Source organism: Triticum urartu, chromosome 5, assembly GCF_003073215.2.
Source record: "Triticum urartu cultivar G1812 chromosome 5, Tu2.1, whole genome shotgun sequence".
Taxonomy (NCBI): domain Eukaryota; kingdom Viridiplantae; phylum Streptophyta; class Magnoliopsida; order Poales; family Poaceae; genus Triticum; species Triticum urartu.
In genome coordinates this window covers 273,854,460-273,878,215 of record NC_053026.1, presented here as the reverse complement: position 1 = coordinate 273,878,215, position 23,756 = coordinate 273,854,460, and positions in this window count along the sequence as shown.

The window sequence follows — 23,756 nt, the reverse complement described above, 5'->3', positions numbered from 1 at the left end:
ATGAGATTATGATGCTGCCTAAATTGGATACATTTGTTTTGCTTTCAAATGAAGGGCCTAGCTTGGAGAAGGATGAACATTGGAGCAAGAACACGCATGAAGTTGATGGCATGCGCAAGGGGATCAAGAACGGAGTTACAAGTGATGATTTCAGGACTTTGAAGCCGCCATAAGGAGTGCATGAAGCCATGGACGAAATATACAAGATGCCACTTCATAATATTCGTCCATAGGCTATTCTAGGTGCTGCGTCACCTTATTAATGGGCCAGGCCCATGTAATTTCGAAATACTTAAGTATAGGCTATTTTTAGAGTCCGTATGTGTGGGGAAACAAGAGTTAGGGTTGGTTTCGGACCCCACCCTCAAGGGCCACGAAATTCCCCTCTCTTCCTCCATATATACAGCCCTTAGGCCGTCGTTTAGACTTTGGGTTTTGTTTAGATTAAAAGTTCGCCATAGCTGCAACTTCGCGTACTTCGTTTGTGTCCAACGACCAGACCAAGACGTCACAGAACCCCACCTTGATCAATAAAGCTTTCATCTTATATTCGCAATATCCAGATTGCAATCTCAGTTTCTTGCTTGTTCTTCGTTTGCTCGCAGGAAACAGGCCCTCGTGGTCAGGTTGATCGTGCTCCGGCGTGGTCAATAACCCCTCGGAAGTTGGTTTAGCGATTGCTAAGGCGCGACGTCTCGCACGTTCGTAGTCGAATCGTCAAGGTCGACTCCCACAGAAAACGATAGCTATCATCTCATCGAAAGATCGGGACCCTCGCCTCTATCATTCCGTGTACCACATCTTGCTATTGGTCTACTTGTTGCATTTACAAGTCGTGAATCTTCTCCAAACATTATTGAATCTTGCTTACATTCACATCAAAAATTGTGCCACCATCCTAACCAAGCTCCACCATAAGCTTTTACTTGTGTAGGTGTGAGAAACCAACAAGAATTCGTACCAATTGGGCTATCCCTTGTCCTACATTGGAGTGATCATCGATCCACTTTCAACTTCGGTCAAGGTACATTTGGTATTCGTTCTTCTCTTTCTACCACTCACATTTGTCTTGGAATGATGGATAGGCCAAGTACATCTACCAACCCACTCTTCACGGAGCAAGACGATGACATGAACTCCTTCATCACCAAAAGCCACCTCTTTGGTGCACAACGTGCTTTGCATCAAGAACAACAAGCCATGAGTGACCGCATTGACAACCTCGCCACCGACTTGCGACTCTCCGAGCAACGTACAAGGGACTACTTCGACCATAAGCTCGACGATCACAAGCAAGAGAATGACGCAAGGATGGACGAGATTCACGCTTTGTTGCTCAACTGCTCTTCTTCCACTTCAAGAAGGAGCCGTTCAAGTCGCCACTCCGACTTTACCCTCTCCGGCTCAAGTACACCGTCATCGAACACTCTTCGACGTGCCGCACACAACGAGCATCGAGCAAGCCTCAATCCTCTATGCGACACCGACTCGCAAGAGCACCGACGACGTCAAACCCAAGAAGCCTTTGCGCTAGCACGAGAACGGCAACGACAACGCCAACATGAAGAGGAAGAACGCGCGCGTCTACACCAAAATGCACAAGATGCTGAGGCACAATGCCAAGAAGAACAACTCCGTGACGCTCAAGCACTTGAGGCACAACGAGCTCTACGCGATTCAAGTCGAGCCATAGCCGACCGAGGCCGACAAGCTCGTGACCATGCCGAAGCACTTCACGAAGAAGTCCGCGAGAGGATTTATCAAGCTCGCGTACACCGTCAAGTCCCTCCTCGAGCTCGAGAAGCTCCTCCAAAAGATCGCCAAGACCATCAAGTTCATCGAGAGCATGAAGACAATGGGAATCCTCCACGACAAGTGCAACACGAGGTTGACAACCCTCCGCGCCAAGAGCACCACACGTTGAACAATCATCTACAACATGGGCGTCACCATCCCCGACCCCAACACAATGAAGAGCAACGCTATGGCAAGCTCAAGTTCACCATGCCCAAATTCAACCGAAGCAACGATACTGAAGAGTACCTTTCATGCGCATTGAAAGTTGACAAGATCTTCCATTTGCACAATTATGAAGAAGAGAAGAAGATCGCAATGGCATCCCTTGAGTTCCAAGACTATGTGCTCATTTGGTGGGAACAAGTCATTGAGCGCCGCGCAACAAGAGGTGAACCACCCATCACTACATGGGCGCAAATGAAGGATGTCATGAGAGCACGCTTCGTACCTACGTACTACAACCGCGACCTGTTCAAGAAACTCCAACAACTCAAGAAAGGAACCAAGAGTGTTGAAGAATAGTACAAGGAGATGGAGATTGCAATGATAAGAGCCAATGTCATGGAAGATGATGAGCAAACAATGGCATGCTTCTTGAATGGACTCAATCATCCCATCAAGAAGATCGCCAACTTCCAACCATACTCAAATCTCATCGAGCTAGTGCACCAAGCTACCAAAGCGAAACGCCAAGTGCAATGTGATTTCAAGTATGCCAAGTTCTCATCCAATGTGATTCATCAACAACCAAGCTTCAACGACTCCAACACCAACTACAAAGCCTTCTTCTACCAACATCGACAAATCGACTTCCAAGAAAGCTTCGTCAAATACAAGCCATCCTACTACGAGCAACTTCAAGCTGCGAGCTTCATCATCATCAACCCCAACCGATGAGACCGTCAAGACGATTTCCTTCAAGTGTTTCACTTGCGGAGGCCGAGGCAACAAGTCCTATGAGTGCACCAACAAGCGAACCATGGTCTTCAACGACGATGGCACTTATGACTCGATGAATGAAGGAGAAATGGAAGCCCTTGAGCAAGTCGCCATGCATCGCCAAGTGAACAATGAAAAAGAACAAGTCTTTTGCGATGAAGACTCAAGTCCCGCACTTGTTGTCTCCAAAGTCTTGACCCTCCAACATCACCAAGAAGAAGACCAAAGATGCAACATATTCCACACCAAGGCCGGCATCAATGGACGATCCGTCAAGGTCATCATCGATGGAGGAAGTTATCATAATCTCACAAGTGAAGAACTTTGCTCCAAGCTCCAATTTCCCATGACGAAGCATCCACATCCATACAAAGTGCAATGGCTTAGTGATTCCGGCACCATCCAAATCGAGCACCGAGTACAAGTCTCCTTCAAAATCGGCGCCTACGAAGACACCTTGGAGTGTGACGTCGTTCCAATGTCCGTTTGTCATCTTCTCCTTGGACGGCCATGGCAATTCGATAGAGGAGTCGTCCACAATGGGCGTACAAATCACTATAGCTTCAAGATGAATGGAAAGGAGTTTGTGCTACGTCCCATGTCCCCAAGTCAAGTGATCGCCGACAAGCAAGACACCCATCATGGAGAGAATAATGAGAGAGCGAGCCACCAAAAAGAGAGTGAGCGCCACAAGCCCAAATTGAGCGCCTCCATGATGAGCGACAAGAAAAACATAGTTCTCTTTGCCACCAAACGTGAGATAAGGGAAGTGTGTGAGAACCCATCGAGTGTCCTACACTATGTCCTATTGTGCAAGGACAAGGCACCACAAACTAACACCTCTCACAGTCTACCCTTGGTGTTATCTTCTTTATTGCAGGAATTCCAAGATGTTTTCCCCGATGAGCTACCTCCGGGACTACCTCCACTAAGAGGCATTGAGCACCGCATTGACCTCATCCCCGGAGCACCGCTTCCAAACAAAGCTCCCTACCGCGTCAACCCCAAACAAACCAAACAAATACAAAGGCAAGTAAAGCATCTCATAGACCATGGACATGTGCGTGAAAGTTTGAGCCCTTGTGCCGTACCAGTCATTCTTGTGCCAAAACATGACGGTAGCTTTCACATGTGCTCCGATTGTAGACCTATCAATGCTATCACCATTCGCTATAGATATCCCATTCCACGCCTAGATGATATGCTAGATGAACTTAGTGGTGCCACTATATTTTCCAAAATTGATCTTAAGAGTGGTTACTATCAAATCCGCATACAAGAAGGTGATGAATGGAAAACCGCCTTCAAAACCAAGTTTGGTTTGTATGAGTGGTTAGTCATGCCTATGGGTCTCTCGGAAGCACCGGGCACTTTTATGCGCCTTATGAATCATGTCTTTCGCCCTTACATTGATATATTTGTCGTGGTTTACTTCGATGACATTCTTGTGTTTAGCAAATCTATCAAAGAGCATGTCACCCATGTCCGCACCGTTTTGCAAACTCTTAGAAAAGAGCGCCTCTATGCTAATATGGAGAAATGCCTTTTTGGTGTTGATAAGCTCGTCTTCTTGGGTTTTGTTGTTTCTTCTAAGGGTGTTCATGTTGATGAGTCCAAGATCAATGCTATTAAGACTTGGCCGCAACCAACCAACTTGCATCAAGTGCGTAGTTTCCTTGGTCTTGTGGGTTTCTATCGTCGCTTTGTGAAGGATTTTAGCACCATTGCTTCGCCTTTGCATGCTTTGAGCAAGAAGAATGCGCCTTTTGTTTGGGGACCATCCCAAGATACCGCTTTCAATGAGCTTAAGAACTTGCTTACTCATGCTCCCGTGCTTGCCTTACCCAACTTTGACAAACCTTTCGAGATTCATTGCGATGCTAGTGCTAATGGCATAGGGGGTGTGTTAACGCAAGAGAAGCGCCCCATAGCTTACTTTAGTGAGAAGCTTTCCGGAGCGCCACTCAATTACACCATCTATGACAAAGAGCTATATGCTTTAGTCTGCGTTTTGCGTGAATGGGAACATTACCTTCGTCCCCATGAGTTTATCATTCATACCGATCATGAGACCCTCAAGTATCTTAAGGGTCAAACCAAGTTGAACAAGCATTGTGAATTTATTGAGTCTTTTCCTTATGTCATCAAGTACATCAAGGGTAAAGAAAACATCGTAGCGGATGCTCTTTCCTGCATATGCAAGCTTGTCACGCAGCTTGAGGTAGATGTCATTGGCTTCGAGCATATCAAAGACTTGTATGAGCATGATGCAACCTTTGCTACTCCTTATGCCAAGTGTTTGTCGAATACATCTTGAGAACGCTATTACACAAAAGATGGCTATCTCATGAGAGCTAACAAACTTTGCATCCCCGAGTCGTCTCTTCGTTTGTTGCTTTTGCAGGAATCTCATGGAGGCGGCTTAATGGGACATTTCAGACGCGACAAGACGTTCGCCGTGCTCTCGAAGAACTACTTTTGGCCCAAGATGTTTCGGGACGTCAATCGTTTCACCAACCGATGTTCTACATGTCGCAAAGCTCAATCTCGTGGCCTCTATATGCCTCTCCCAATTCCATACCAACCATGGGAAGACATTAGCATGGACTTTGTACTTGGTTTTCCTAGGACTCAAAATTGATTCCATATTTGTCGTTGTGGACCGTTTCTCAAAAATGGCACATTTTATTCCTTGCAACAAGATAGATGATGCTTCACATGTTGCTAATCTCTTTTGTAGGGAAATATTGCGTCTACATGGTGTGCCAAAGACTATCGTCTCGGACCGTGACGTCAAGTTCTTGAGTTACTTTTGGGAGACCTTATGCGCCAAGCTCGGAATCAAGCTACTATTCTCCATGGCATATCATCCACAAACCGACGGCCAAACGGAGGTGACAAACCATACGCTCTCCACCCTTCTTCGCGTTGTAATCAAGAAGAACATCAAGGAGTGGGAAGAGTGCCTACCCATCGCCGAGTACGCCTACAACCGCACAAGACATTCGACTACCGGCAAGTCCCCCTTCGAGGTTGTCTACGGCTTCAACCCGTTGTCCCCATTGGACATTCTACCTTTACCACTACACGAGCGCATAAACATGGACGTGAGTGCCCGAGTCAACCACCTCAAGAAGATGCATGAAGATACAAGGCACACCATTGAGCTCCAAGTAAAACGACTCGCGACCAGGCTCAACGTCAACAAGCATCACATGATATTCAACATTGGAGATCTTGTGTGGCTACACCTTCGCAAGGAACACTTCCCCAACGAACGCAAGTCCAAGCTTCTACCACGAGCCGATGGACCATTCAAGGTGCTTGCCCGCTACAACAACAACGCACACAAGATCGACATCCCACATGACAAGTACTCCGTGAGCGACATCTTCAACGTCAAAGATCTTTCCCTGTACCATGGTGATGAGGATTTCAATCCGAGGTTGGATCTTTCCCAAGGGAGGGGAGATGATGCGAAGCATCCCAAGGTCATCCCCATGGACCTTCCATCGTCTCATCAAGTGCCTAGTGGACCCATGACTCGATCACGTGCAAGAGCTCTCGAGACCGAGGTGACATCTCTCCTCTCAAAATTCCACTTCGATGACCATGAGACATGGCTACTACCTCAAACGGAGACATTGTTCATACTCAGGTATCAAGGAGTTAGCCATGGAGATGCCAAGGAGCGAGGAGAATCCGAAGAGGAAGATGGACGTGAAGACGAAGAAGAAAAAGGGCTAAGTCAGCAGAAGCCCGGACGATCCGGACCGCCGTCCGGACGATCCTGCCTCAGCCCGGATGATCCGGACCCCGGCTTGGACGATCCGGATAATGTGCTGATGAGGACATCCATACCATTGTTACACCCACAGCCCCTGCTGCTATACATACTGGACCAATTACTAGAGCACGCGCATGCCAATTGAATTATCAGGTACTTTCTTTCTTCGTAACGATTCTAATGTTCATGAGAATATGATGCTGCCTAAATTGGATACATTTGTTTTGCTTACAAATGAAGGGCCTAGCTTGGACAAGAAAGATGAACCTTGGAACAAGTTCAAGCATGGAGATGATGGCATGCGCAAGGGGATCCAGAACGGAGTTACAAGTGATGATTTCAGGACTTTGAAGCCACCATAAGGTGTGCATGAAGCCTTGTACCAAATATACAATATGCCACTTCATAAATTTCGTCCAGAGGCTATTTTAGGTGCTGTGTCACCTTATTATTGGGCTAGGCCCATGTATTTTCGAAATACTTAAGTATAGGCTGTTTTTAGAGTCCGTATGTGTGGGGAAACAAGAGTTAGGGTTGGTTTCGGACCCCTCCTCCAAGGGACACGAAATCCCCCCCCCCTCTTCCTCCATATATACATCCCTTAGGGCATCGTTTAGACTTTGGGTTTTGTTTAGGTTAAAAGTTCGCCATAGCTGCAACTTCGCGTACTTCGTTTGTGTTCAACGACCAGACCAACGCGTCACAGAACCCCACCTTGATCAATAAAGCTTTCATCTTATATTCGCAATATCCAGATTGCAATCTCAGTTTCTTTCTTGTTCTTCGTTTGCTCACAGGAAACACACCCTCGTGGTCAGGTTAATCGTGCTCCTGCGTGGTGAATAACCCTCGGAAGTTGGTTTAGCGATTGCTAAGGCTCGACGTCTCGCACGTTCATAGTCGGATCGTCAAGTTCGACTCCCATAGAAAACGATAGCCACCATCTCATCGAAACATCAGGACACCTTTGCCTCTATCATGTGCCCAGCGACACCCGAGACGGCATCTTGGAGATGGGTCATCCGGACCCAGGCTCGGATCATCCGGCCACGCCCGGACGTCCGGACCAAGTCCCGGACATCCGGCCCTCTCGTAGCTGCTACAACCCAGCCGGATCATCCGGACGCCAACCCGGATCATCCGGACCCCCGAAGCCCGGATCATCCGGACAAACTCCCGGATCATCCGGCCACCGCCTGTGTGCGTGACTTGGGCTGAGGCCCGTGTACCCGTTTCGTCCCCCACTTACCCTTTCGCCCCTTGGGCCATAAATAGACCTTCTACTCCTCATTTTTAGGGTTAGCAAATGTTTAGCTCATGTTTGTGAGAGAGCTTTGCTCATCCACTTGGTAGACTTCTCTATGGAGATTCGAGCCTCCACCGGAGAAGATCCCCCAAGCGGATTCAAGACCCCTTTTAGGGAAGAACTCAAGACCTCCTCACGGAGAAGACCGGCTACCCTTGTATCGTCCCTAGTTGTCCATGGATCGTGTATCTTTCCTTATGTACTCGAGGATCTAGCCCATGTGTTACTTATTCATGTCGGTTTAGTGATTCCTCTCGTGTTTCTTTTTATGTTTTCTCTCCGTTCTTCCCTGTGTTCTTCGTGATTTCCGCGGGATCCGCTCCTTTCGTGAAACATCGGGCGATTAGGGTCTCTACCCTACATCACATAGTATGAAGGCATATGATGCAAGAACAACCAAATACAATAGGCTCAATCAAGCACGCATGCATCATATGTAAAGTGTCCAAGTCTCCACGATCAATAAGCATAGATGCAACAATTGGAGGGAAGCGACAATGAACAAAATATATCATGTGAGAGTGATGAGGACATCAATACCATTGTTACACCCACAGCCCCTACTGTTACATATACTGGACCAATTACTAGAGCTCGCGCACGCCAATTAAATTACCAGGTAATTTCGTTTCTTGGTAATGATTCTAATGTTCATGAGATTATGATGCTGCCTAAATTGGATACATTTGTTTTGCTTACAAATGAAGGGCCTAGCTTGGAGAAGGATGAACATTGGAGCAAGAACACGCATGGAGTTGATGGCATGCGCAAGGGGATCAAGAACGGAGTTACAAGTGATGATTTCAGGACTTTGAAGCCGCCATAAGGAGTGCATGAAGCCTTGGACGAAATATACAAGATGCCACTTCATAATATTCGTCCATAGGCTATTCTAGGTGCCGCGTCACCTAATTAATGGGCCAGGCCCATGTAATTTCGAAATACTTAAGTATAGGCTATTTTTAGAGTCCGTATGTGTGGGGAAACAAGAGTTAGGGTTGGTTTCGGACCCCACCCTCAAGGGCCACGAAATTCCCCCCTCTTCCTCCATATATACAGCCCTTAGGGCATCGTTTAGACTTTGGGGTTTTGTTTAGATTAAAAGTTCGCCATAGCTGCAACTTCGCGTACTTCGTTTGTGTCCAACGACCAGACCAAGACGTCATAGAACCCCACCTTGATCAATAAAGCTTTCATCTTATATTCGCAATATCCCGATTGCAATCTCAGTTTCTTGCTTGTTCTTCGTTTGCTCGCAGGAAACAGACCCTCGTGGTCAGGTTGATCTTGCTGTGGCGTGGTCAATAACCCTCGGAAGTTGGTTTAGCGATTGCTAAGGCGCGACGTCTCGCACGTTCGTAGTCGGATCGTCAAGGTCGACTCCCACAGAAAACGATAGCCACCATCTCATCGAAACATCGGGACACCTTAGCCTCTATCAAGTGGTATCAGATTTCCAGGTTGCTCGGTGAGATTTTACAGTTTTTCGTAGATTAGATCGAGTCTGTTCTTCATACCTACAGTCCACGAAAAAGCCAGAAAAAAAAATTAGGGTTAGTTCATCATATCCGAACCAATCTGAGCCTTTGCATAATATTTTTAGGGTTTTTGCTTTGTTGAATTTGTGGTTGCATCGTCGTGTCAAGTTGCTGGTCTTAGAGTCTAGTCTTTTAGAGTTTCGAGTTCTGGTCACAAGTTGTCACGCCGCCGCCGCACCATCATCATCGCCCATCTACCACTTTTGCTTATCCGCCACCGCTCTGAATCCATATCCATATACCACCACCAATCCGTATCCATATACCACCACCAATTTGTATCCATATACCACCACCGCTACCATATACCACCACCGCTGCCATATACCACAACCATATATCCACCACCAATCCGAGTTCTTCTCATATTAGGTTTGTTCTTGAGATCAATCTAAATTTCGATTCGTTTTTCCTTGCCTGCGTAGGTCTCGAAAAAAAAAGTCTCGAGACCCCCGGGCAGTTTTTAGGACAAAAAAATTTCGTGCCCATCCTATCAGTTTAACGAGGGAAGAGTTTTGAGACACTCGCCATTATAGTGATTTTTCGCAAAAAAAAAGAGGAGCGCAAAAAAAAAGAGAGCGAAAAAAAAGAGAGAGTTCCAGAGTGTGCTTTTCCCTTATTTACGTGCAGCGCCGTGATTTTGTTAGTGTTCTAGGCTCGCGTCTCTAGCACGGTCTAGCCTAGGACCAGCACAGTACCGTCGTTGAGCTCTTATTCAACTTTGCATCTCTGAATTGATTATTGCTGACCCTTTTTGCTACCATACTATAAGCCTTCCCAGCTCCACATACATCTACGTCGTGCGTTTGACTCTCCCTGGCAATCGCTCTATCCAAGCTTTTGAGAGTTTTTGACTCCAACGGTTGCCGATCACCGCCTGCTGCTGGGTAAGAACTGGTAAGAATTTGAGATTTGCTTGACGGATTTGTGACACCCGCTACCACCACCACTTGTTAGTAGTCTATAGGATCATATTCTTGTGTGTTTCTATTGCTACTAACCATGCCAGGATCACAAGCCGACGAGACTGACTGGGAGAACTTGACGAACAAGGAGCTTCATGATACGTTTCAGCAAATGATGAATGGACAGGTGCAAGATGTGATAAACAGATTTGAAGAGGCCATGGAGAAGATAGATGGCATGGAGAAGACGTTTGAAACAAAGCTCGATAACAAGTTTGCTGAATTGCTTTCGCGTTTTCCACCACCACCACCGGCTGCTCCTGCCGCACCTCTGCCACAACAGCAACAACACCGACTACCTCCACGTCGGGAAACAGCCCTCCGCCGAGCGAGCCGTGTCCCTCTTCAGTCGGGCCAAACCGCTGGTGCTGCTGTTGATACTTCTGTGGCTCCTACTGCTGATGTGGAGGAGGATGATTATGTGGGAGATTATGAGGATGAGGTTGATCAAAATCAGAACTACGTGCCACCACTAGCACCGCAACCACCAGGTCGTCCACATGCAAATAATGGCAATGGTAGGGCTCACCCTCAGGTACGAGATCATGACCATCTCCCTAAACTAAAATTGAATATTCCACCATTTGAGGGTAGATATGTTCCTGATATATATCTTACTTGGGAGTTAGAAACTGAACAACGATTTACATGTTTACAATATCCCGAGGAGAGACGTGTTGATAGAGGCAAAGGTGTCCCGATGTTTCGATGAGATGGTGGCTATCGTTTCTGTGGGAGTCGACCTTGACGATCCGACTACGAACGTGCGAGACGTCGCGCCTTAGCAATCGCTAAACCAACTTCCGAGGGGTTATTGACCACGCCGGAGCACGATCAACCTGACCACGAGGGCCTGTTTCCTGCGAGCAAACGAAGAACAAGCAAGAAACTGAGATTGCAATCTGGATATTGCGAATATAAGATGAAAGCTTTATTGATCAAGGTGGGGTTCTGTGACGTCTTGGTCTGGTCGTTGGACACAAACGAAGTACGAGAAGTTGCAGCTATGGCGAACTTTTAATCTAAACAAAACCCAAAGTCTAAACGACGCCCTAAGGGCTGTATATATGGAGGAAGAGAGGGGAATTTCGTGGCCCTTGAGGGTGGGGTCCGAAACCAACCCTAACTCTTGTTTCCCCACACATACGGACTCTAAAAATAGCCTATACTTAAGTATTTCGAAATTACATGGGCCTGGCCCATTAATAAGGTGACGCAGCACCTAGAATAGCCTATGGACGAATATTATGAAGTGGCATCTTGTATATTTCGTCCAAGGCTTCATGCACTCCTTATGGCGGCTTCAAAGTCCTGAAATCATCACTTGTAACTCCGTTCTTGTTCCCCTTGCGCATGCCATCAACTCCATTCGTGTTCTTGCTCCAATGTTCATCCTTCTCCAAGCTAGGCCCTTCATTTGTAAGCAAAACAAATGTATCCAATTTAGGCAGCATCATAATCTCATGAACATTAGAATCATTACCAAGAAACGAAAGTACCTGGTAATTTAATTGGCGTGCGCGAGCTCTAGTAATTGGTCCAGTATATGTAACAGTAGGGGCTGTGGGTGTAACAATGGTATTGATGTCCTCATCATCCTCCCCTTCTTGAAATGAAGTCGTCCTCGACGGAAGCTCATCTTCCTCACCCAAATAAGGCTTCAAATCTGCAATGTTAAAAGTGGGACTAACCCCAAAATCTGCAGGTAGCTCAAGTTTATATGCATTATCATTTATTTTCTCTAAAACCTTAAAAGGACCATCAGCACGTGGCATTAGCTTTGATTTGCGCAGATTAGGAAATCTATCTTTACGCAAATGTAACCAAACAAGATCTCCAGGTGCAAACACAACATGTTTTCTACCCTTATCTCCAGCAAGTTTATATTTAGCATTCATACGCTCAATGTTTTCCTTAGTTAACTCATGCATTTTTAAAATCAATTCAGAACGTTCTTTAGCATCAAAATTAACCTTCTCCGAAGATGGAAGAGGCAACAAATCAATAGGAGGTGCACGAGGTAGGAAATCATACACAATTTCAAAAGGGCACATCTTAGTAGTAGAATGCAATGAATGATTATAAGCAAATTCAATATGAGGCAAGCATTCTTCCCACATTTTCTTATTATTCTTCAAAACAGCCCTAAGCATAGTATACAATGTACTATTGACTACTTCAGTTTGTCCATCAGTTTGGGGGTGACAAGTAGTACTAAAAAGCAGTTTAGTCCCCAACTTAGCCCATAAACATCTCCAAAAGTGGCTAAGAAATTTAGTATCACGATCTGAAACAATAGTATTTGGCACACCATGCAAGCGAATAATTTCACGAAAGAACAAATCAACAACATTAACAGCATCATCGCTTTTATGACATGGTATAAAGTGTGCCATTTTCGAGAACCTATCCACGACACCAAATATGCTATCCCTCCCCTTCTTTGTTCGAGGTAAACCTAAAACAAAGTCCATAGATATATCCTCCCAAGGAACACTAGGTACAGGCAAAGGCATATATAAACCATGAGGATTGAGTCGCGACTTATCTTTTTGACATGTAGTGCAGCGAGCAAAAAAACGCTCAACATCCCGTCTCATCTTTGGCCAAAAGAAATGTGTAGCAAGTATTTCCTTCGTCTTCTTGACGCCAAAGTGTCCCATTAATCCTCCTCCATGCACCTCCTGCAACAACAAAAGACGAATGGAGCTAGCTGGAATGCATAACTTGTTAGCACGAAACACAAATCCATCGTTAAGAACGAACTTGTTCCAAGGTCTCCCTTCCTTACAATTCTGCAATACATCTTTAAATTCAGCATCGTGTACATATTGATCTTTGATGGTCTCCAAACCAAATATTTTAAAGTGAAATTGTGAAAGCATAGTATAACGACGAGTAAATGCATCAGCAATAACATTTTCTTTACCCTTCTTGTGTTTAATGACATAAGGAAAGTCTCAATGAATTCAACCCATTTAGCATGTCTATGATTCAGTTTTGCTTGACTTTTAATGTGTTTCAAATATTCATGATCAGAATGTATAACAAATTCCTTGGGCCATAAATAATGTTGCCATTTTTCTAAGGTCCGAACAAGAGCATATAATTCTTTATCATAAGTAGAATAGTTCAGACTAGGCCCACTCACTTTTTCAGAAAAGTATGCAACAGGTTTGCCATCTTGTAATAACACACCTCCTAATCCAATTCCACTAGCATCACATTCAAGCTCAAAAGTCTTATTAAAATTAGGAAGTTGGAGTAAAGGAGCATGTGTCAACTTATCTTTCAATACCGTGAAGGCTTCTTCCTGTGCGGTACCCCAAACAAAAGGCACATCCTTCTTTGTAAGCTCGTTGAGAGGTGCAGCAATGGTGCTGAAATCTATCACAAAACACCTATAGAAACCAGCGAGGCCAAGGAAACTCCTCACTTGTGTGACCGTTTTGGGCTACGGCCAACTCTCAATAGCTTCAATCTTGGCTTTATCAACTTGAAATCCCTGTGGAGTAACAACATAGCCAAGAAAAGATACTCGGTCGGTGCAAAAGGTGCACTTTCCTAGGTTACCAAACAAACGTGCATCACGTAGAGCAATAAAAACATCACGTAAATGTTCCAAATGTTCCTCCAAATATTTGCTATAAATCAATATGTCATCAAAGTAAACTACCACAAATCGTCCAATGAAAGCACGTAAAACTTCGTTCATTAATCTCATGAAAGTACTAGGTGCATTAGCTAACCCAAAAGGCATGACTAACCACTCATATAATCCAGACTTAGTTTTAAATATTGTTTTCCATTCATCTCCCAATTTCATACGAATTTGATGGTATCCACTACGCAAATCAACTTTGGAGAATATTGTAGAGCCACTCAATTCATCAAGCATATCATCTAGCCTAGGAATAGGATGACGATAACGAATAGTAATATTATTAATGCCTCTACAATCAACGCACATACGCGACGTACCATCCTTTTTCGGCACTAAAATGATAGGAACGGCACAAGGACTAAGGGATTCGCGTATATACCCTTTGTCGAGCAGTACTTGTACTTGACGCATAATCTCCTTCGTCTTCTCTGGATTGGTATGGTATGGTGCACGGTTGGGTAATGATGCACTGGGAATTAAGTCAATTTGATGCTCAATCCCTCGAATAGGTGGTAATCCCGGTGGCACGTCTTGTGGAAAGACATCAGTGAACTCCTGCAAAATGTTAGTGACAGCAGGAGGCAAAGAGGAAGGCACGTCCTCGAATGAAAATAATGCCTCTTTGCACACAAAAGCATAGCAAACAGATTTGCTAAAATCTAGATCATCAATATCAGATTTGGTGGCAAGTAAACATGCACTTTTCAATTTAATTTCATAAGCAACACTAGATGGTTTATTGTTAGTCTTCATTTGTTTCTCAAACTCTTTTGCCACAATCTGATTTTTACTCTTATTTATCTCCGGTTTTGCTTTATTAGCTCTATTAATATCATCTTTCAAAATGGAATCAGAAGTCATAGGAAGCAAAGTAATATTTTTATCCTTATGAACAAGAGTATACTGATTGTTTCTACCATGGTGTATAGAATTTTTATCAAATTTCCATGGTCTACCAAGTAATAAGGAACATGCTTGCATAGGTACCACATCACAATCAACATAATCAGCATATGTAGAGATACTAAAATGCACACGAACAGTACGTGTTACCTTAACCTTGCCGTTGTTGTTGAACCATTGGATGTAGTAAGGATGTGGATGTGGTCTTGTGGTGAGAGATAGCTTCTCCACCATCTCCATGCTAGCCAAGTTATTGCAGCTCCCTCCATCTATGATGACGCGAACAGAACGTTCCTTCACAACGCCCTTTGTATGGAACAAATTATGCCTCTGATTTTGCTCAGCTTGTGTAACCTGCACACTCAAAACACGTTGAGCAACTAAATATTCATACTCGTCAGCATCTTCAGGAGCCATGTATTGCGTCTCATGATCAGAATCATCTCCACCGTGTTCTGTCACGTGTAATAAGAGCCAAAGTCTCCTCATCATAGTCACTAGCGGACTCATACCCACCATCCTCAGTAACAATCATCACACGCTTAGATGGGCATTCTCTCGCATAATGACCTCCACCCTTGCAACGTCGACAAATAATATCATGTGTTTGCCCTGTTGATGCCATGGATGAAGAAGAGCTCTTTGCAGGCCCAGAAGGTGTGCTCTTGGCAGATAGTGGTGATTGTGCCTGCTTTATTGTATCACGGTTGGAGGTGGCAGCCGACGGAGGAGCCGGTGTAGCAGAACGTGTGGAAGTAGATGATGCACGTGGTGTCCATGATGAAGGTCGACCTGCAGAAAAGTTAGTCCACGCCAATGCCTGTCGATCCTGCACTTCACGTTCAGCTTTACAAGCAAGATGGAATAAACGAGTGATATTAGTATACTCCTTATACTCCAGAATCGTCTGAATCCTCTCTATTTAATCCACCCATAAAACGTGCAAGCATAGCTTCATTCTCCTCAACAATACCACATCTAATCATGCCAGTTTGTAATTCCTGATAATATTCTTCTACAGAATTTTTTCCCTGTCTTAAGCGCTGCAATTTTTGAAGTAATTCACGTTGATAATATGGTGGAACCCAACGAGTACGCATAGCAGTTTTCAAAGCAGCCCAAGTAGCAGGAATGGGATATAATCTACAATGCTCAGACCACCAAACACATGCAAAACTAGTGAATGCACAAACAGCAGCAGGAACACGTCTCTCCTCGGGATATTGTAAACATGTAAATCGTTGTTCAGTTTCTAACTCCCAAGTAAGATATATATCAGGAACATATCTACCCTCAAATGGTGGAATATTCAATTTTAGTTTAGGGAGATGGTCATGATCTCGTACCTGAGGGTGAGCCCTACCATTGCCAGTATTTGCATGTGGACGACCTGATGGTTGCGGTGCTGGTGGTGGCACGTAGTTCTGAGTTTGATCAACCTCATCCTCGTAATCGCTAGCAAAATCATCCTCCTCCGCATCAGCAGCAGGAGCCACAGAAGTAGCAACAGCAGCACCAACAGTTTGGCCAGGTGCAAGAGGGAGACAGCTCGCTCGGCGGAGGGCTGTTTCACGATGTGTAGGTAGTCGTCGTTGTTGTTGTTGTAGAGGTGCGTTAGGTGCAGCCGGTGGTGGTGGTGGAAGACGCGCGAGCAATTCATTAAACCTGTTATCGAGCTTTGTTTCGAACGTCTTCTCCATGTCATCTATCTTCTCCATGGCCTCTTCAAATCTGTTTAGCACATCCTGCACCTGTCCATTCATCATTTGCTGAAATTTATCATGCAACTCCTGATTCGTCATGTTCTCCCAGTCAGTCTCGTCGGCTTGTGATCCTGCCATGGTTAGCAACAATAGAAAACACACAAGAATATGATCCTACAGAATACTAACAAGAGGTGGTGGTGGCGGGTGTCACAAATCCGTCAAGCAAATCTCAAATTCTTACCAGTTCTTACCCAGCAGCAGGCGGTGATCGGCAACCGTTGTAGTCAAAACTCTCAAAAGCTTGGATAGAGCGATTGCCAGGAAGAGTCAAACGCACGACGTAGAGGTATGTGGAGCTGGGAAGGCTTATAGTATGGTAGCAAAAAGGGTCAGCAATAATCAATTCAGAGATGCAAAGTTGAATAAACGCTCAACGACGGTACTGTGCTGGTCCTAGGCTAGACCGTGCTAGAGACGCGAGCCTAGAACACTAACAAAATCACGGTGTTGCACGTAAATAAGGGAAAAGCACACTCTGGAACTTTGTTTTTCGCTTTTTTTTGCGCTCCTCTTTTTTTTATTTTTATTTTTGCGAAAAATTACTATAATGGCGAGTGTCTCAAAACTCTTCCCTCGTCCAACTGATAGGATGGCACGAAAAAAAAATTTCACTTTTTTTTTCGGAAATCAGGGCAGCGACGACGAAAAAGTGCGACAAAAAATCACTATGATGGCACGTGGCTCAAAAGACTCAGAAAAGCCTAAAAATAGGATAGGGAAAAAATATTTTTGCCCATGAAAATTTTGGCCTAAAAACTGCCCGGGGGTCTCCAGACTCTTTTTTTTTTCCGAGACCTATGCAGGCAAGGAAACACGAATCGGAATTTAGATTGATCTCAAGAACAAACCTAATATGAGAAGAACTCGGATTGGTGGTGGATATATGGTTACAGATTGGTGGTGGTATATGGATACAGATTGGTGGTGGTATATGGATACGGATTGGTGGTGGTATATGGATACGGATTCAGAAAGGTGGCGGATAAGCAATGGTGGTAGATGGGCGATGATGATGGTGCGGCGGCGGCGTGACAACTTATGACCAGAACTCGAAACTCTAAAAGACTAGACTCTAAGACCAGCAACTTGACACGACGATGCAACCGCAAATTCAACAAAGCAAAAACCCTAAAAAGATTATGCAAAGGCTCAGATTGGTTCGGATATGATGAACTAACCCTAATTTTTTTTGTGGCTTTTTCGTGGACTGTAGGTATGAAGAACAGACTCGATCTAATCTACGAAAAACTGTAAAAATCTCACCGAGCAACCTGGAAATCTGATACCACTTGATAGAGGCAAAGGTGTCCCGATGTTTCGATGAGATGGTGGCTATCGTTTTCTGTGGGAGTCGACCTTGACGATCCGACTACGAACGTGCGAGACATCGCGCCTTAGCAATCGCTAAACCAACTTCCGAGGGGTTATTGACCACGCCGGAGCACGATCAACCTGACCACGAGGGTCTGTTTCCTGCGAGCAAACGAAGAACAAGCAAGAAACTGAGATTGCAATCTGGATATTGCGAATATAAGATGAAAGCTTAGTGATCAAGGTGGGGTTCTGTGACGTCTTGGTCTGGTCGTTGGACACAAACGAAGTACGAGAAGTTGCAGCTATGGCGAACTTTTAATCTAAACAAAACCCAAAGTCTAAACGACGCCCTAAGGGCTGTATATATGGAGGAAGAGAGGGGAATTTCGTGGCCCTTGAGGGTGGGGTCCGAAACCAACCCTAACTCTTGTTTCCCCACACATACGGACTCTAAAAATAGCCTATACTTAAGTATTTCGAAATTACATGGTCCTGGCCCATTAATAAGGTGACGCAGCACCTAGAATAGCCTATGGACGAATATTATGAAGTGGCATCTTGTATATTTCGTCCATGGCTTCATGCACTCCTTATGGCGGCTTCAAAGTCCTGAAATCATCACTTGTAACTCCGTTCTTGATCCCCTTGCGCATGCCATCAACTCCATGCGTGTTCTTGCTCCAATGTTCATCCTTCTCCAAGCTAGGCCCTTCATTTGAAAGCAAAACAAATGTATCCAATTTAGGCAGCATCATAATCTCATGAACATTAGAATCATTACCAAGAAACGAAAGTACCTGGTAATTTAATTGGCGTGCGCGAGCTCTAGTAATTGGTCCAGTATATGTAACAGTAGGGGCTGTGGGTGTAACAATGGTATTGATGTCCTCATCACCTAGGCTAGACTGTGCTAGAGACGCGAGCCTAGAACACGAACAAAATCACGACGCTGCACGTAAACAAGGGAGGAGCACTCTCTGAATTTTTTTTTTCTGTTTTTTCACTTTTTTTTGCACTTTTCTCCTCTTTTTTTTTGCTCCGCAACAATTTTTTTTCAAAAAAGTCTACAAATGGTCTAAAAATTGCCTAGCCAGAATTTTCCAGACTTAGTTTCTCCTCTTTTTTCTTCTGCGAGTAGCACAGAATCTCAGGAGTCCTACTCTGTCGCGACTCGGAGTATCGCGTGATCTGGAACTCGAAAACAAAGCAACAAATAACGGACTCAGACTAGGACTAGTAGCGGAGATAAATCTGGTGGAACTCGGACTGGTGGTGGTATATGGCGATGATATATGCGGACTCGGATTGGTGGTTGTATATGGTGATGGTATATGTGGACTCGGATTGGTGGTTGTATATGGCATCGGCGATGTATATGGTGGGGTGGTGGTATATGGCAATAATGATGACGATGGTGCGGCGGCGGCGTGACAACCTGTGAACAGAACTCGAAACTCTAAGGGACTAGACGCTAAGACCAGCAACTCGACACGATGATGCAACCGCAAATTCAACAAAGCAAAACTCTAAAAAGACTATGCAAAGGCTCAGATTGGTTCGGACATGATGAACTAACCCTAATTTTTTTTGGCTTTTTTCGTGGACTATAGGTATGAAGAACAGACTCGATCTAAACTATGAAAAGCTGTAAAATCTCACCGAGCAACCTGAAAATCTGATACCACTTGATAGAGGCAAAGGTGTCCCATCTTTCGATGAGATGGTGGCTATCGTTTTGGAGGAAGTCGACTTTGATGATCCGACTACGAACGTGCGAGGACGTCGCGCCTTAGCAATCACTAAACCAACTCCGAGAGGTTATTGACCACGCCAGAGCACGATCAACCTGACCACGAAGGTCTGTTTCCTGTAGGCAAACGAAGAACAAGCAAGAAACTAAGATTGCAATTTGGATATTGTGAATAGAAGATGAAAGCTTTATTGATCAAGGTGGGGTTCTATGAAGCCTTTGTCCGGTCGTTGAACACAAACGAAGTACGCGAAGTTGCAGCTATGGCGAACTTTAATCTAAACAAAATCCAAAGTCTAAATGACGCCCTAAGGGTTGTATATATGGAGGAAGAGGGGGGGGGATTTCGTGGCCCTTCGAGGAGGGGTCCGAAACCAACCCTAACTCTTGTCTCCCCACACATACAGACTCTAAAAACAGCCTATACTTAAGTATTTCGAAAATACATGGGCCTGGCCCAGTAATAAGGTGACGCAGCACCTAAAATAGCATCTGAACGAAATTTATGAACTGGCATGTTGTATATTTCGTCCAAGGCTTCATACACTCCTTATGTTGGCTTCAAAGTCCTGAAATCATCACTTGTAACTCCGTTCTTGATCCCGTTGCGCCTGCCATCATCTCCATTCTTGAACTTGCTCCAAGGTTCATCTTTCTTGTCCAAGCTAGGCCCTTCATTTGTAAGCAAAACAAATGTATCCAATTTAGGCAGCATCATATTCTCATGAACATTAGAATCGTTACCAAGAAACGAAAGTACGTGATAATTCAATTGGCGTGCGCGAGCTCTAGTAATTGGTCCAGTATATGTAACAGGAGGCGATGTGGATGTAACAATGGTATTGATGTCCTCATCAGTCGTGTAGTTGCCAAGGAAGCGTGGCGAAGTGGAGACGCATGCATCCAATCAACCGCCACGCGTCAACCGAGGCCGCAGGCTTTTGGGGCCCGTGGTGCTCCGTACTTGGCCCTTGGCTTCACCGTGAAGCCAAGCCCGAGTGCACTGTGGGCCCGGGGGCTACTTTTGGCGTCCTGGGAACGGGGGTCCCCAGGCTTGCCTGCCTGCGGCCCACGGCGTGGCTAAGCTAGCAGGCCGTATGGCCCACCTTCATTAACAAGGCATCCAAGACCCTCGCGAGGGGCCAAGCCTCGCGAGGCAGATGACACAAGACCTCCTCTGGAGTGGCCTAGTCAGGCAGGCTCACGAGGAGCGGAGATATCAAGGCGAGGCGAACCTCACGAGGCTCTCGTGACGTGAGCCATGACGATCGACACCAGGCGGGCGCCAGCGCGCCCAGCGTCCTTGTTTCCTCTTTGGTGCTAAGGAAACCAGCGCAGGCGAGGAGTACCGAGGCATCAGGCAAAGGTTGCCATTTTGGTGCAACAAGACCAAGACCAGAAGGACGGCAAGACGGAGGTCATCGTGGAGCCCAAGACGGCGTCACCACCAGAGCCTTTGGCAGGCGAAGACCACTTTTGTCAGGATAGCTTGTACTAGCTGTCCCCCTTCAAATTTGCCCGCCATTGTTGGCTCCCTTCCCGCTCAAGATTTGGGAAGAGGACCAGGGCCTCTGTAAGTAGGCCTAGCCACCACCATAGGCAAGGAGAGGAGATCTTAGATCACTCTCACCCACACAAGTTAGCCAAGCACAAGAACACCTCAACCTCAGGAGGTTGTTCTTCCCGTTGTATTGTTCAGCATCAGCCCAAGAGGCAATCCACCACCACCACCACACTAGAGCAGGGTATTACACCACAACGGTGGCCCGAACCAGTATAAATCTTGTGTCTTTCTGTGTTGCGAGTTCGTTGAGTTCGTCCGCGAGATCTTAGCGAGTTAGGACGTAGATCGATGGGAGGAAAAGACTTCACGCGCACCCCAGTGTTCGAACCTTAAGGGTTTGCCGGAACCCCACATCCGACATACTTTGACATGAAAATCTGGTGATACCCGGAGTAGGCATCGAGAAATGACAGCATGTCATATCTGGTAGTGGAAAAAACAATCTTGTCGATGCGCGGCAAGGGAAAAAGGATCCTTTGGGCAAGCTTTATTGATAATAGTCAATACAAAACCACCACTGGCCGTTTGCATTGCGCACACAACTAGATTGGCCAACCACGTAGGATGGAGTACACCTCTGACCAAACCTGCCGCTTCCAACTTCTTTATCTCTTTGGTAATAAATTGTTGCCATTCCAAAGCTTACTTCCGCACCTTCTGCTTGACGGGCCACGCGTGAGGACAGACGACAAGGTGGTGCTTGATTATTTCCCTTGGAACACCAGGGATATCAAGTGATTGACATGCAAACACATTGACATTCGCCCACAGCAAAGCAACAAGCGCTCTTTCCTATTTTCCCCTGAGGGTGGAACTTATGGTGAAAGTTCCTTTCTGTGTCAAAACCGGCGGATCTCGGGTAGGGGGTCCCGAACTGTGCGTCTAGGATCGATGGTAATAGGAGACAGGGGACACAATGTTCTACCCAGGTTCGGGCCCTCTCTATGGAGGTAATACCCTACGTCCTACTTGATTGATCTTGATGAATATGTGTATTACAAGAGTTGTTCTACCACGAGATCGTAATGGCTAAACCCTAAAAGTCTAGTCTGGCTATGATAATGATTGTCCCCCCTCCGGACTAAGTCCTCCGGTTTATATAGACACCGGGGGGATCTAGGGTTGCATAAGTCGGTTACAAAGAAAGGAATCTACTTATTTGATCGCCAAGCTTGCCTTCCACGCCAAGGAGAGTCCCGTCCGGACACGGGTGCAGTCTTCGGTCTTTGTATCTTCAAAGCCCATCAGTCCGGCCCATGGCTAATAGGCCGGACGCCTGAGGACCCCTTAGTCCAACACTCCCTCAGTAGCCCCTGAACTAGTCTTCAATGACGAGGTGGTCGGCGCATAGATTGTCTTCAGCATTGCAAGGTAGGTTCCTCTACTGGTTACTTGCAAGTAGTGTGTTCGGCCTTCCATTTAATGATGTACCCCTCGGCTTCTGCGCATCGACAACTTCAGCTTCCATGTGTCGAGCGAATGTGAGAGGTCAGGGTATTTTTGCACATACCACCCTGACCGTACCAGAAAGGGGCCTATTTAAAGAGAATACATCTCAGATCCCCTCCAAATCTCACGGAAGAAACCCTCAGAGCTTGTGGAGCAGAACCACCCCAACATGGCTCGCGCTCCCAGCTCTTCCTCTCGCCCCACAACTCCGAAAAAGGGGATTGGGAGAGATGTTCAGTTTCTCATAGTCACCTAGTGAAGCTGCAAATACAGGGCTTTCTTCCCCCCACGGATTTGGTCCTCGTACAAGAAGGGATGACGTCCTTCAAGGGCGGGGCTGATAAAGGCGAGGGTCCCGATCTTTCGATGAGATGATAACTATCGATTTGGTGGAGACGACTTTGACGATCCGACTACAAACGTGCACGACGTTGCGCCTTAGCAATCGCTAAACCAATCTCCTGAGGTTACTGACGATGCTAGAAGCACGGTCAGCCTGACCACGAAGGTCTATTCCTGCAAGCAATCGAAGAACGAGCAAGAATATGATAAAGCAATCTGAATATTGCAAATAAATATGAAGTATTGATAATGGTGGGGATCCCGAAGCGGTCTTGGTCTGGTCGTTGGACACAAACGAAGTACACGAAGTTGCAATGGCTAACTTTTAACTAAACAAATCCCAAGGAAAAAGCTACTAGATGGATCTACTTATATAGGAGCAAGGGGTGGCGGCCAAGGAGGTGGGAGGACGTCCCAAGGCAGCCTAAAACTAACCCTAGGTCGTACAAGGCTCATGGGCCCAAGTGGAGGTGATGCAACACCTTTGGGCTTGTAGTTTGACTCGGATTCTGCTGCAACGTCAGATTGTTTCGTCCGTAACTCAGCGCTCCGGACGAATTTGAAGGTGAATCCAATTGGTTGGAAAGAGCACGAAATCTAGTTTCCAACAAAAAAAGAATCACCCAATTCGGAGTCCGTATGAAAAAGTTGTTGGCGTTTTGAGTCAGGTAT